Raw genomic sequence first — 15,452 nt, 5'->3', positions numbered from 1 at the left:
TTCAGGCATGACTCTTTTCCACTGTCAGGATCAAAGTCCTAATATATTTTTTAAATAATCTAATGTTCATGAAATAGTGCAGAAAAAAATAACTATTAAATCTAGTATCTGTTATGTAGATGTAGGTATAGGGAACCAAGCTAATAGCCATTTTTGCTGTGTGGTGGGCTATGGATAATTTTTTTTTTTTGAGATGGAGTCTCGCTGTCACCCAGGCTGGAATGCAGTGGCCCAATCTCAGCTCACTGCAAGCTCTGCCTCCAGGGTTCACGCCATTCTCCTGCCTAAGCCTCCCAAGTAGCTGGGACTACAGGCACCCGCCACCAGGCCCAGTTAATTTTTTTTGTATTTTTAGTAGAGACGGGGTTTCACTGTGTAGCCAGGATGGTCTCGATCTCCTGACCTTGTGATCCGCCCACCTCGGCCTCCCAAAGTGCTGAGATTACAGGTGTGAGCCACTGCACCTGGCCAGACTATGGATGATATTTACGTGCTTTGCTTTTTTGAGTTTATTTCTATTAATTTTTCTACAATGAAAGAGTATAATTAAAAACTTCTCTGGTTGGACATGGTGGCTCAGGCCAAGGTGGAAGGATCACTTAAGGCCAGGATTCACGACCAGCCTGGGCAACACAGATAAACATATTTATCTCTACAAATAAAAAGTTAAAGAAATAGCTGTGGAGTAGTGGAGGCTGCCTTTAGTTTTAGCTACTTCAGAGGCTGAAGTGTGAGGATCGCTTGAGCCCAGGAGTTGGGGGGTGCAGTGCACTGTGACTGTGTCACTGCACTCCAGCCTAGGCAACAGAATGAGACCCCACTTCAAAACAAAACAAAAACCAGAAAAACAAAACCTTCTATGTGACACACACACACACACACACACACACAGAGAGAGAAAAATAGCTATGAGAGCTACTTGGTAGAGATATGAATTAAAAACAAACTCAATGCAAAAAAAATAATATGCATCTCTGTTCTCACTCATACGTGAGAGGTAAAAAGGTTAATCTGATGGAGGTGGAGAGTAGAATGAGGGTTATCAGAGGCTGAGAAGAATGAGAGGGGAAATAAAGAAAGGTGGGTTAATGGGTACCAACACACAGTTAAATAGAAAGAATACATTCTAGTGTTCCATAGCATAGTAGGGAGACTACAGTTAACAACAATACATTGTATATTTCAAAATAGCTAGAAGAGAAGATTTAGAATGTTCTCAACACAAAAAAATGATGAATGTGTTTGAGGTGATGGACGTTCCAATTACCCTCATCTGATCATTACACATCATATGCTTATATCAAAACATCACATGGACACCACAAATACATACAGTATTCTGTATCAATAATACTAATAAATTATAAAAATAATCATATGCACCTTCATCATACGCTGAAGTCCTTTTATATTAACAATAAAATAACAACCCCTCTGAACAAGACTCAAGAAAAATCATTATCTCAGGATCCTGAGACACAAAATAACGTTTTATACTTGGGTGGTGCTTTCCATTTGCAAAGCCCTTTGAAACCATATTCTTTACTTCTTTGGAAATATTTTGATCATTGCTGCTCCTCCATCAAGCTGGGGCCAGCTGTACCAGACAGGCGGTGAGAATGGAGATCAGAAGACCCCAGCATTGCCACTAGTGGCAGAGAGATCTAGGACAAGTCCCTGACACAGCTGAGCCTCAGCCACCTTTCCTGGTTGCTGAGGATAACAGGGATAACAAATGCTGTGACGAACCTCACAGGACTGTGAGAGCCTTAGCTGACAATGTGTGTGAAATTTCCCAGACCCTTACCCAAGAGCTGAGCAAGTGTCTGTTCAACCATGCCTTTGTCACAGAGCATTGTTTCACTGTCCTGATGTTACAGGGGAGGGGGCATAGCTGCAGAGTCTGGGGGCCCAAAGTTACCCACCTTATTAGTAAGAGGCAGAACTGACCCTTTAACCCAGAGTCCAACTGCCCTGCGAGCCTCATGGCTTCTGAGCACCAGCTGAGAACATGAGTACAGCAGGAGGAGGTAGCCTAGGAGCGCCAAATTCCACAGAGCACACTAGACAGGTTGAGCATCCCTAATCTGAAAGTCTCAAATGCTCCAAAACCTTCCTGAGTGCCAATATGATGCTCCAAGTGGAAAATTCCACATCTGACCTCATGTAATCAGTCACAGTCAAAACAGACTCACAAACATGAAGATGACATTGTTACAACTGCACAAAAAGTTAGCTATAGCAGACCTGGTGAAAATGTGTGATGGGCTTATTGAAAACTAACGCATTGTGCATTCACAACCAAACAGGAAATCACGTCAGTTCACAAAATCAAAGAGAGACGTCTAAGACAGAAACTATTGTTAATGAGGCTGGTGATGCTGGAGGAAACATTCTGAAAAGCCATCCAGCAGATGTCTCCTCGCGCCTACAGGACCCACTCCCTGATCCTTCAACTGCTTCTGATGTTTCTTCTCACCTAAAAAAATAAAACATGGTGTACAGTAACGTCTCAGTGAAAACACAGCACTGCAGGTGGAGACCGAAAGCTGCTGTCGTTTAGCCACTGATGCAGGTATCTGGTGATGCTATTGTGCTGCTTGGGTACCCTGAATACATTATTTTTTCACTTCATTAATGGAATGTTGTGTTTTTTTTACTGGTAAGTACTTATGTGTGAATTAGTTTAAGAAAATGATTGCTTATCGGTGGCATATAAATTTTAAGCCAGGAAGGATGGGAATGCCACACAACCAGATTGTCCACATGGGTGGCTGAGATAGTGACATCTTTGCTTTCAGACAGTTCAATGTACACCAACATTGTTTCAGGCACACAATTATTTTAAAATATCGTATAAAATTCCCTTCAGGCTAGATGCATAAAGTAGTTGAAACGTAAACAAATTTCATGTTTAGACTTGGGTCCCATCCTCAAGCTATCTCATTATGCATATGTGTGAATATCACCCTCCCCCCAAAAAAATCCAAAATCCCAAACACTTCTGATCCCAAACATTTTGTATAAGGGATACCCAACCTGTATTACGCTCACAGCTAGAATTTTAGAATACATGAAATACGACAATAATCCGTATTTTTATTTAAAGTACAACCATGTTGCATCAAAGATTTTTCTCAGCCAGTGAGGAGATGCAGTTTTTTTCACTAGGGCTCCCTGGGTCACAGTGGACAGGCCTCATTTTCCATCTGGTCCCCAGAGAGGCCTGCCTTAGAGGGGGCAGATGAAGGCACACAGAGAACATGCAGCCCTAAGCCTCTTTACCTGCAAATTCTGCCATCTTATTCTCCAGAAATCCAAGGCTTAAGCCAATTCTTTGAAAGGCAAAAGAAGCATCACTTCTGCAAATAAGTTTTTGATCAAGCTCTGCTGATCCTCTCATCCCCAAATCAAGCCAGGCTTAACTTTCCAAAGTGAAGAAAGGCTAGCTAGCTCAGGTGGGATGCCAGCTGACCCACAGGCCCATACTTCTAGGCCAATATGATTCCAATCCACTGTAGACAAGAGATGTTTCCCTCATCACGCTTCCCTGCTGTGCCCCTCCTCAGCACAGCCTTCTGCACAGAGCTTAAAAAACGTCTGTGGCATTCACACAAAAACCTTTTAGCAAAAGCTTATTGTGATCCACATAAAGATGATCTGAGGGAGCAACCGAAGTTATTTTCCACAAAATTCAAGTCCTGCCCATGCACCTCCGTATGTGAGGGACGCAGAGGGGCACCACGGCCATGGCACACCAAGTGTGCTGAATGAATAAATGAATGCGCGGTCTCAATACAGAGCCTTGGGAACAGGCAGTCATCTGTATAAGTTATTAATTCCCCCCGAAAGCCTCAAAAAGTCAATCAGTCAAAACAAATGACCCTTTCAGCCTGAAAAGTACCCACTCAGAGTCCAATTAGGAAAATAGGGTCTGTGTATATGCAAGCGTTGCATTTGCATTTGATTAATCCCATGAATTATCTAACAGCCTCTAGAGAGATTTTCTTTTTCTTTTAGTTGCTCAGGTCCTCCTTTCAATGTTGCATTTACTTACTGTGAGGCCGAAAAAGTACAAATCTCTAAGCGGGTGTAACTGCAAAATTATTAGCACTGCCTCTTTTTTATAATCGAAAAACAAAAAAAAAGAAGATTCAGTAATGTGGGCAATTGGCTGCAAACTCACGGGCTGTGAATTTTAGTCCTCTCCCACCCATCTCTTTTATTCAGGAGGAGCCAACCGCTGTCCAAGTTTCTGGGCCGTTTTTCTCCTTATGAGATTGTGCCCCTGCGTGTTGCCATGGGAAAAACGCTACAATAAGCCCAAAGAGAATGTGCCTTCATGAAGTGAGCCCAGTGAGAGGACAACCACCAAAGCATAACGAGAAAAGGACACCCCCACCTGCCCACGGGACCGCACGGGACTGCACGGGACCGCACGGGGCACGTGGCAGGCTGGGCGCAGGTAGTGCGCAGGCGCCGGCGCAGGGTTCCGCACGGCACATGCGCCGGCAGCAAGCTTCCCCGCCCCCACCAGCTGCTGGCAGTGCCATCTGTTATCAGCCTTGCCCAGGCTGCTCCCTCTGAATGGCTTTCCCTGACGCAGACCTGCTCGCCCTGTCAGATGCAATCAGGTCAGCCCGGCACTCTGCCCACGCTGGACCTGCTGCCTGTCGCAGCTCCCACCAGCTCCCAAGGAGCCACGAGTTCCCGAGATGACACTGCATCTGCCAGGAGGCCCCTTCTTCATTGGTTACTTGCCACACTAGCAAATGAGGGCTATGCACCGCGCCACCTGAGACAGGCCCAAGAACGTTGCTGACTTCCTGCAGAGCACAGGCGGAAATGTCTTCCATCAGGAACGGCGTACTTTCCAAGCTGGGAACTGTCCCAGGTTCTACCACAACCTCAGATGCAACCAGGCCGCTCAAGCGCAACAGGCAGGCAGTTGCACACCCAGGTCCCGTCGCTCTGCAGGAAGTGGGCGGGCCCAGAGGTGTGATGCAGAGCGCGCGCTGGCTCAGAGGCCACACTCCAGCAGGCAGCAGAACCCAGGAACCAACACAGCATGTTTTCATCAAGCTTAGTTGAAACCTCCTAAAGTCTTCATTAAAAAAATAGAAACAGAAAGAAACCCAACAACAACAAAACCCAAGTGCTTCCACGGCAGGCTCTCCATCACAGCACTCAGGCATTGCATAACATTAACCCCAGTTTCCTTCTCTCAGCTTCTGTGGGGCTGACATCACCTCTTAGCTCTGAACAGTCTTCTTGCCATTATCCAGCCTGGGCCTCTCTTCATTGGCCTCCCACTTGAGCCCGCATGGGGGAGAAGACAATGCGAGTCTCCACCTTCGCACGCAGGCTCCCTGGCCTCCGGGGAATACCACGCTGGCCTCATTTATCTCCTGCACTGTTCCTTCCCTCTGCATCTGTGCAGGGAGACTCACGTCACTGGGGGCCACTTTCATGATTTTGTTGCCATCAGGATTAGCTGGATTAGGAGCCGGTACATAAGGACCCCCTGGTGCCCTGAGGAAGTTTCATCACCGGGTCAGCGTGGTGTGAACTATATTCTGTCAACACCACCACTTCTTATAGCCACCAACCAAAAAAGGGGAGGGTGGAGGTGGGGGCGTGGTAGAGAAAATACCTCAAGCACAAAATGTATAAACTCATTATAGCAATAAATTCCCACATCATGCATTTCAAGGTATGTGAGCCATTCAAGACCATCCTTTCAAACAAGAAACCCATGTGATTCTTTTTTTTTAATCTATAAAGAATTTGGTGGGTCTGACAGTGGAGGTAGGGGGAGTAAGTATAGATAGGCGAGTAAGTATAGCTACCCAGAGGAAGAACAAAAAGCCCACAAAAGCTTTTTTTAGCCCTTTTCTAAAGCTAGTCAAGCAGTTTGGAAAGAGTTGCATTGTTGAAACCTTATATTTTGTTCAAGGCTAACACCTCCAGGATGGTAGTTCCTCCTCTTCTAAAAGACCAATGCTATCCCATCCAGCAAGGATATCCCCCCATCTAATGTGAAATAAGACAATGTGGGCAGGAGAGTGGTGAAGGGAATGGTGTGGGGGGTAAAAGGATGGGTGGGAAGAAAAACAAAACAGAACTTTTAACTCCTTTTAAAACTTCAATGACTGAATTTTTTCCTCCCAGGGAATCATTTACCTACCTCCATCCCGGCCCCACTCATCTGGACCCTGCATGAAGTACACACACGATTTCTACAGAAAGTAATGGGATTTCTGCAAGTGTGTGCGAGTGTGTGTGTTTTATAGAGCAGTCCCTCTTGCACAGAACTGGGCTGTCCCATCAAAGCCGTATCTGTTATATTTCTGTCTTTCTCTTCTGTTTGGCGTATTCACCAACAAGAGAAAAGGAGGTAAGCTTTGGCGGCCCTGACCTGCAGCTGGAACACAATACTTTCGCACAGCCCTGCCGACCCCTGACATAAATTTTACACCGCAGCTGGCATTTACACACTCAGCATTACCATATGTATAGCTGCTCAGTGCTAATTATGCTAATCACCTGTCTAACTCGCTGCTGCGAAAAATGGTTGCATTTAGCAGTCCAGCGCCTCCCAATGCAGCTTACTGTGTGGCTGAAATGTACATTCAGACGGCCCTGAATGGCAAGATTTTTCCACGTTGCTGGCTACATTCAGGCCTCAGAAAAATTTATTCAAGTCAACTGGTTTCGGTCCGCAACAAAAAAGTTACGAGAAAAAAGTGAGTGTGTTCTTGCCCTAACATTCTGGATCTGCTTGCAAGCAAAATGATAAATCAATTGGTGTGGGAAACAAAAAGGGAGAGAGATTTCTTTTGGGAGCCATGTGAAACTGTAGCCTATTAAAAAAAAAAAAGGAAAAAAAAGGGTCATCCTATTCCCCAAATCTCTAGAAAGAGCAGTTAATAGATATTTAGCCCTAATCCCAATTCTCTCAAATTGCAAGCTTTGTTTGCAATTAAGCAAGGTATTAAATATGTGCAATTTTTTTTTCTGGATCATGTGTAGACCAAAATGATGGTATCATATTTATCATTTTTTACTTATTACAACAATGTGTAAATCTCATGACTAAAATAAAGTAAGAAGAAAGAAATAATTTCTTAGGCAGCTAGGAAAAATTCTTTTGTTATTTTCTCTTAGAAAGCCTCCATTTAAAAAGAGGCTGTGTGATGTTTGAGTCTATTTTGTGAAGGTTGCTGGTTTCCCACTAAAGGAGCAGAGGAAATCAGGGAGTGGGGGTGGGAATGTGGAAGAATTCACAAAAGGAAAAAAAACAGCGGTGGGAGGAGAAAGAGGGAGTCAAGAAGCCTACATTTTCCTTCATCTCAAAATTCCTGTTTTTATCATCACCATTTCTTAAAGCCGTTTTCTCAGATCACTCTGTAGAATAAATTTCTTAATCAGGAGAATATTGGTGCAGGTATTTCAACAATTCCCCAAATTCAAACTGAAATCCTATTTCTTCCTAACTCACAAAACATGTTCATATTAATTTTTTAAAACCCTGAATGTAGTCACTCTCAGGGCTGCTTCATGTTAGGCTACCTGGATGGATAGGTAATATTTGGGCACTCCAATTTCCTGTCATTGCTGGCAGCATCATACGGCACGTTATACCGGAGGGTGGCCCAAAGTGCCAGTGACTTTCTCACCTCCCAACAATCATCATTAGCAGACTTCTTACTTCAGAAATGCAGAAAGCAGGAGAAAACTGGAAAGCAATTTACTTCAGAACATATCGTGGGCTACATCCCTCAGTGCCGCAGAACACCAGACTGGCTTTGCAACCCATCAGCTTTCCAGGCTTGGAAGGTGCACCCACCCGGCCGGCTTCCTCCCACGGAGGAGGTCACCCTGGAGGCTCGGGCTCTCTAGGCCTCGCTTCCACTCACCTTTCCATTTAACCACCAGCAAATGAAAAACAGGATGCTCACGCAACTTAAAGATGCTGCTGTGACAAGAGTGCTCTTCCTGTCTCTCCCCACCCTCCATTCTGTCCCACATTTTATAAACTTATCTGACCCCATGAAGCAACACTATCCAAGCCACATCTTGATTTGTTTGGCATCCCAATTCAAGTTGCTATTCTTTGCCATTCCAATGTGTTTATCTGGGTTTTGTAATTTCAAATCTTGACTGTGCAGCCAAAAACACAAATGACACAACCACCACTGGGCTCACTACAGAGCAGAGGGTTTACTCCCCACCCCTCATCCTCTCAATCTCACACTCTTCTTAAATAGGAGATGGACCACCCTGCCTCGTGGCACGGAGTGGTGTTTACATTGCAATACTTGACTGTGTAATACATCTGGCATTTTTGGGCAGGATTCCTGAGCTAGGGGCCAGAAGCCCTTAAGCAATGATTTAAGGGGGAAAAAAAATCATGCACATTGACTTAACAAAGCCCATTTCCAGTTCCTTTTGCTTACTTTTGTACATGTCTCATTAATAACTGAAAACTATCTTGGTTGCTAAATTGGGTAAGTCTACTGCTTCTTTTCATTTATCCTAACAATAATAAATAAAGCTTGCACTGTGGTATGGGGACTTGCTTCTCACTGGTCTTGCTTTCATAGCAGTGGCATTATGTGACCCACATGCAGAGCGGACTATTTGGGCCAACTCACACCTGGGTTTCTGGATTAGAAATAAGGTCCTGCCCCCACATTATAAATCTCTTCAACAACAAACTTGCCATTCATTAGCAGGTATCTGACTGCCCACCAACAATACAGTTTCCTTAACACATGACAGCTGTTTCTCTAGCCATGCTCTAAACCCCAAATGGAACAGTCATATTCTTTCCTGGAGGGACTAAGGATGGGGCGCATCTTCCTGTACACCGGCTCCTAAAATCCTCCACCACAGCCCAGCAGTTTCTCAATGGCAGTATTCTGCTATAAGGAAGGCATTAGACATTGCAGTGTAAAGGAAAAAAAGTGCCCTAAATCCAATTTAAGTGAAAAAAAAATCCAGTGAGTATTATCATAAGCACCCAAATTCAAAGATTAGAAGAGAAAGTAACAGAAGTGTTTATATTTTGATGACCCTGATTATATCTGTGTATTCAAGGAATGTTCCCGCTGAGAGAATCCCGCAGAGCTTCCTCCTCCTGCAGGCAAAAGTGCCCTCACCAGCAAGGCCCTCTGCTCTCTGGATGTCAACCAAGACCTCTTGTGAGGATGGACCATATAAAGCTTCAGAGTCGGCCAAAATCTGGATAAGGAATTCCATCGTCTTCAATCTAGCCAAGCTTCATGTGCCCACTGGCTTTGGTGGGAGTTCTAAGCAAGGAAAGCCTGAAGTGGGGCACCTGGGAGGGAAAGCCATGGTTTGTGCTCCACTCACTGTCTCAGAAATGCTACGGAACCCAGTTCTTCCACTGTCCATGCGCCACGGTAAGCACAGGGGACCAAGACTTATCTCCTATTCTCTCTGGCAGTGTGGTATGGGTTGAAGAAACTTGTCAATGGATTTTAAAGTTGCCTCAGCAGTCCATTAAAAAAAGTCATGATTCTTCAACAGGGGAATCACATCTTCTGCCAAGAGCCCATCAAAGAGTGTGGTCTTGGAACCAACCCTAACCAAAATAAGAATGCCAAGCTAATGGCAGCTCTGTATCTACTATCTCCCGCAGCTGGCTTGAAATAATAAATGTTCTCATTCCCTCCTCTTAGTCTGTGATTAGCCAGACTTACTACCATTTCAGAGTTCACACTAGTAACTGCAGAGATCCACTTGGAAGGAAATGACGTGGGCAGATTAGAGTGGGTGGGCCGGGGAAGGGGGGAGGGGGAGGAGGCAGCAGAGGTTCTGGGAGCCAGCGAGGGGCACAGGAAACATTAATAGCATTATAATAGGATGACACAGCTATGGTTATTATGTGGGGGTGCCTGACATAGCTGAAATTCCCTCAACTTTTTCTCCCCCTAAATAGTGTCAAAAGAGTGCCAGAAGTTAAAATACTACATTTATGCAAAGTGGCTTCTATTAAATCTGGTCTCCTTTACAGTTATTTTATAATATTTCCATATTTGTTTTAAAAGCCAAAAAACCTTTTACAATGAAACACATCCCCGAGGAGAACTGAACACTCATCGGGGCTGAATCTGGGCAGATAGCTGGCATGGTGAGGCGGGAGGTGGCCACCAGATCGCCCCCTTTCTCTGCCCAATTGTGACTCTCCCCTACCCCAATACAAGCAGGAGAGCAGGGCAGACGAGTTTCAGCTTGCCCCGAGTGGACAGAGCCCGGGGTCACAGGCAGGTCAGCTTTGAAGGAGAAACTCAAATGAAACATAAACATGGCATTGTGGAAACCAGACAAATCTCCCATGGCTTGTCCAGCCAGCATTAATCTCGGCATCAGCTGTGGTGCATAATCTAAACACACAGATCAGGCTGTTCATACATCTGGAAGCTGTCATCTTCTGGAACCTCCGAGCGGCATCCTATGTATCTTAAACACCCCATTACCCAACCTGTCCTCTCAACTTGTTGAAGGGTCAAGAATGGCAGACAGCAAAGAGATAGGGAGGATTCGCAGGGTCAGCTGCCCTGTGTAGAAGACACCTGAGGGCTATTTGTTCTTTTTTAAACAATCATTGGTGGCTTCTCATTTCCAATCGTTTTTCTCCAAATATGAAAGAAATATCACAACTGCTTCCACCTAAATGTGCATACCCAGTAGTAGAAACTAATAAATACCTACAAACATATTCTTCCTTCTAAACCATGTATGGGGGTCCAGGGAGCAGAAAGGAGCTGCATTTTTCTTCCTGTCCCTTGTGAAATGCCCCCAGAATGGCAGCCCCAGAGAAAAGAAACCAGGTGCTCACTGTGGAAGGGCAGTGACAGCAGAGTCCATTCTGCCCTTCTGGCTGGGACTGGTCCCTTGCTGTCCCTTGGTTCTGCTCCACAAGGGCTCCTGGGGGACAAGGGGGAGTGGTTTGTGACAGAAACATCTGGAGGAGAATGAGACCACCAAGGAGTTCACACACTAGCCAGGCTTCTGAAGGAGCTGTTATTTCAATATGCACAAAGGCAGTGGTGTCTTCTATTAAAGCTTTTCAGAAAGTCAACCATGCTAAAAACCTTCAGGCTACTGGGGTTGAGGTGCAACCAGTCTTTCTGCAAATTTAGATATCCCCCACCAAAAGGTACCCAAATATAAATTATTTCTTTCTTCCATGGCCTCTTTCCTCTTTCGACCCATCACGGTGTTTTTCTTTGACATTTAATGTCATTCTAAGAAAAATAGTTACCTGGGTCTGTAAATACAGGAATGGGATGGGGGAGTTATCTTAAAGAAGATTAATACTCTTGCATCTCTGCAATGCATTGTAGCCACAACTCCATCATAATAAACGTCTTCCATCTGCACAGCATGAGTCTTCCAATCAAAATCTTTTTATCATCTAAACCAGTGGGTTTCAACTGTGATTATTTGGGACACCCTCTCCCCCAGTGACATCTGGCAATGACTGGAAACATTTTGGTTGTCACAACTGGGAGGGTGCTACTGGCATCTAGTAGGTAGAGACCAGGATGCTGCTAAACATCTTATAGTGCACAGAACAGCCCCCGACAACAGAGGATGATCCAGCTCCAATGTCAATAGTCCTGAGGTTGAGGGACCTTGCTCCAAATTGAAGTAGTGGTGAAACTCAGTTATCTCCTACAACTGATTGCCTGAGTTCAAGAACACTGAAAGCATTAACACTAGCAAGGTACAAACTTGAAAGCACTTACACATACCAAGCATGCATTTTAAAAAACAATTTCTTCTATTTTTCTTAAAAAAAAAAAAAAGTCAAAGTCACAACTTGCCTCCTCCTCCCTTGACGCTGGCCTGCAGCAATGTTAACATCCAAACAACAAGGCAATATGGATTCATTTCGAGGCTGCTGCCCTCTGCAGAAAAGGGGGCCAGGAGCTGGGCAAGCTTTTAGAAAAAACAAAAAGCTCAAAGAGATAAATGAATGTTCTATCGCTGGAGAAGCCTGACAAGAAACTTGTTCTGAGGGAGGGCTGGAGTGAGGGAGCTGATATGAAAAGAAATAGATACTGAGGGAGATGGGTTAAAACTGCTTAACAAAAAGGAAACACCAACAAAGAAACAGGCAAGATTAAAAATAAAACCAGTCTGTGCCCAGAAGGGCGAGATCCAGGTGAAGCATTCATGGCTCCAGGGAAAACACTAGAGGCCAACACGTGAGCACACTCATGAGACAGGGATGGCTAGCAGGAAGAGCTGACAGCCCCCAGCCAAGCAGGGAGACTTTTGTGAAATGGCCCTGAGGGACCAGCCCAGCTTCCAGGCTCCCACCCAATCTCAACGACCCCACAAAGGGAGGCTGCCCTCCAGGAGGCCACATTCCTGTTCTCTGAGCCTTTGCCCATGCTGTTCCTTCTGCCTGGAATGCCCCCTACCCTCTCCCCTCCAGCCCCTGTGCCTGGCTCAGGCCTCTACCCCCTGTGCCTGGCTCAGGCCTCCACCCTTGAGGCCATCCTGGAAGATGTCCCCGATATTCCTGCCATCTTGGCACTGCTGTCCTTCATGTTAACTACCCACACACCAGTCCGTGTACCTGCTGAATGTTTGGATGGAGTTCCCCTGAGGGCAGAGACTGTGGCTTTTCACCAACATCTCTCTGGAGAGCTTTCTGCAATGGTGGTGCAGAGTAGGTACTGAGAACATGTGCAGAATGAACGCTTCTATTTTTATACAATGACAATTAGTTTCTCCCCCACCTTGCTGCCATGGCCATGTGTTTCTGCAACAGCAGATGTCCACTACATCAATCAACATATTCTCTATCAAACCTCATTACTCCGCACATATGTGAAACTGACTTGAAAATTTTGATTAGCAAACACTATAACCCTAAAACTCAAACTGGTATCTTAACATGTAATTGACAGTTTATTAAAAGGCAATCATTATATGGACATTTTAACAACAGAATACAATAATTCTTATCACCAATTCCTACACATGCACACACACGCACACGCACATGGACTCTTCCTCATCTAGCATATATTAGTCTGCACATTGTGGCTGATGTATTCTGCCCTCTTTATAAAGCCAACTCTTTACAAAGCCACATTTCCCCAGCATGTTAAACGAAGCATGAAAGTCAATTTGAAGATACAGCCTTTCGAGTGGATCCCTTTAATTTGCTGGCTGTATTAAAAAGATAACATTAACATGCCTTTGGCAGATAGGAGGATATGCAGAATAAGACAATGTGCATACACACACGCTCCTGTGATTTTAAATCGCAGGAGAAAGAGCTTCTTCCAAACTATCCCTCAGCATCCCCCTCCCCTTAAAATCTCATACTTTCCTCTCTTCTGTTGTTTTCTAACTAGGGCAATAGGCTACCTCTATCCATTTAATTTATTTGTGTAGCAAGCACTCTGTTGATGCCCAGTTCATATAAAAATTCATGCCTAGAACCTTAAGAACGACCTACCAAGAAAGCAGCATCTAACAGATTTCTTTGCTGATAGCGATGAGGAATTTATCTATGAGACTGATGCACAAAATGAACTTAAATGTGGAGCTATTGCTCACTTCAGTTCACGGACGTCTACGGAGGTCTAGGACAGCAGGGAATTCTTACTCCTGAATGCAAATGCTCACACTACTTACTGCTGACGTGTGAACACTCAGCTCACTGTGTCACAAACAAGATCTCTACACAATCACTTTTGCTTTGAAATGAAATTAAATCTATATGGCTACTGTTGTATAGTCACCTCTCTAGTTGGGTTTATCTGCATTTATGAAACTGTCGCTTCTTCTCTGGGGGAGAATCTAGCACAGAATGAATGAATGAATGAATGAGAGATCAAGGACAGGGCAACAGGAGAACAAGTGACTTATGTTATTAGTAGGCAAAGTAGACCTGGAGACACACAGACAACCCGTAGTTTCCCATCTGTAAAATGGGACAATCCTCATCATAAAGACATTACATCCACTATCATGTTATAAAAACAAAATAAAGATAATAATAGATAGCTATTTTATTGAGTCGTAAGGCATGTGATAATATATAACAAATGCCTGGTACATGGCAGTTGCTCAACAAGTGATAGTATTAGTACTGAGGAAATAACATTTGGCCCAAGACCATGCTGAAACTGCCAAAAGTAAGCAAAGTGAGTGTGCCCCTCACAAGTGTCCTCATCCAGTCCACTGAAAAAGAAAAGCTTTACTCCCTCTCACTACACAACTGGCAGCTCCAATAAAACTGCTAAGAAGCACACTGCATCTCCTTCCAGGACTTGAAATGGGTTGTGTTATGCAGAAAGCAAGTTATTTCCAGAAATATGCAATGTTAAGAAAACAAATCACATTCTCTCTCCTTCAACATGTTAAAGGTCCACTGAAAACTCTTGCTAAGAACACCACAAAATCACATTTTGTCATCCTCATCGGATGGCAACAAATACAGGTTGGATCAAGTGGTGGAAAGTGGTGGATGACCCAGCCCTCCCTGTGCTCATGCCCTATTCTGTCCTAGAATCTACGGCAGCGCCCCTACAGTCTAGCCAATCACATCACTTCCAAACTCCTCAGCTGGGGCCCCTGCTGGTGTCATGCCCATGCCTAAAATGCCCTCCTTCCCCCACCGTCTCCAGTTCTCTCCCCCCACCCCCTACCACCCTCTTGTAACTTTCACAGCCCATTTCAACTGTGAACCCAAAGGTAGTCCAAATGCCTCGAATTCTAATAGTTTTAAATTGTGCAGTGTCGCACACACTTGAGTCTCTTATGGTGCTTAACACAGTGCTAGGGACATCATAGGTGCTCAGGAAACTTGTTACTAGGAGCATAATAGCTGCTCGATAAAACCCTTCTTTTATCTACCAGTGATACTGAATCGCTGAACTGAGGTAAATTACTCCATGGATTCAATCCAAAGAACGCTTTTGTATTAATTACCAAACTACTTAAGGCAGGAATATTTTGTCTTAATTACGTAGACTATTATTTTAATTGTCACTTCTCAACTAAATACTCCAACTCCACCACAGGCTTGCAAAACTCTGCAAGCCGAATCTTCACAAACAAGAAGAGACTAAGAAAATATTCTTCAAGGTTCGTCTCCAACAGCATCCTGAAAGGGATCACTGAAGCGATTATGCGCATAACTCTTCAGCTTCCACATGCTGTCCGGAGGAATGCTCCAGGTATTTTGTTGGTTTGAATTATCTACATAGTCACCTCTACCCTTCCCCTACTACCCTGTTGTAAGGGATGCCCAAAGTGGTGTTTAGGGTTAAAATTGTTTCCAAATAGCAGGATTTGAAACTTGCCAAAAAGATAAATAAGAAACCAGCGGGGGAAAAAAATTGAAACCTGTGTCACCAAAATAATGTAAAAATGTTTGTCTTCGAAAAAATATA

General features: G+C 44.4%; 1 protein-coding gene across 4 annotated transcripts in view; it reads right to left on the bottom strand.

Moving 5' to 3' along the window:
• PTCH1 (patched 1) overlaps positions 1–15,452 on the bottom strand; it is a 74,033-nt gene that overhangs the window by 46,220 nt on the left and 12,361 nt on the right. The window lies entirely within an intron of this gene.

The sequence above is a fragment of the Nomascus leucogenys genome, chromosome 1a, assembly GCF_006542625.1.
Source record: "Nomascus leucogenys isolate Asia chromosome 1a, Asia_NLE_v1, whole genome shotgun sequence".
Classification (NCBI taxonomy): Eukaryota; Metazoa; Chordata; class Mammalia; order Primates; family Hylobatidae; genus Nomascus; species Nomascus leucogenys.
This window is presented reverse-complemented; position numbering and strand designations above follow the sequence as displayed.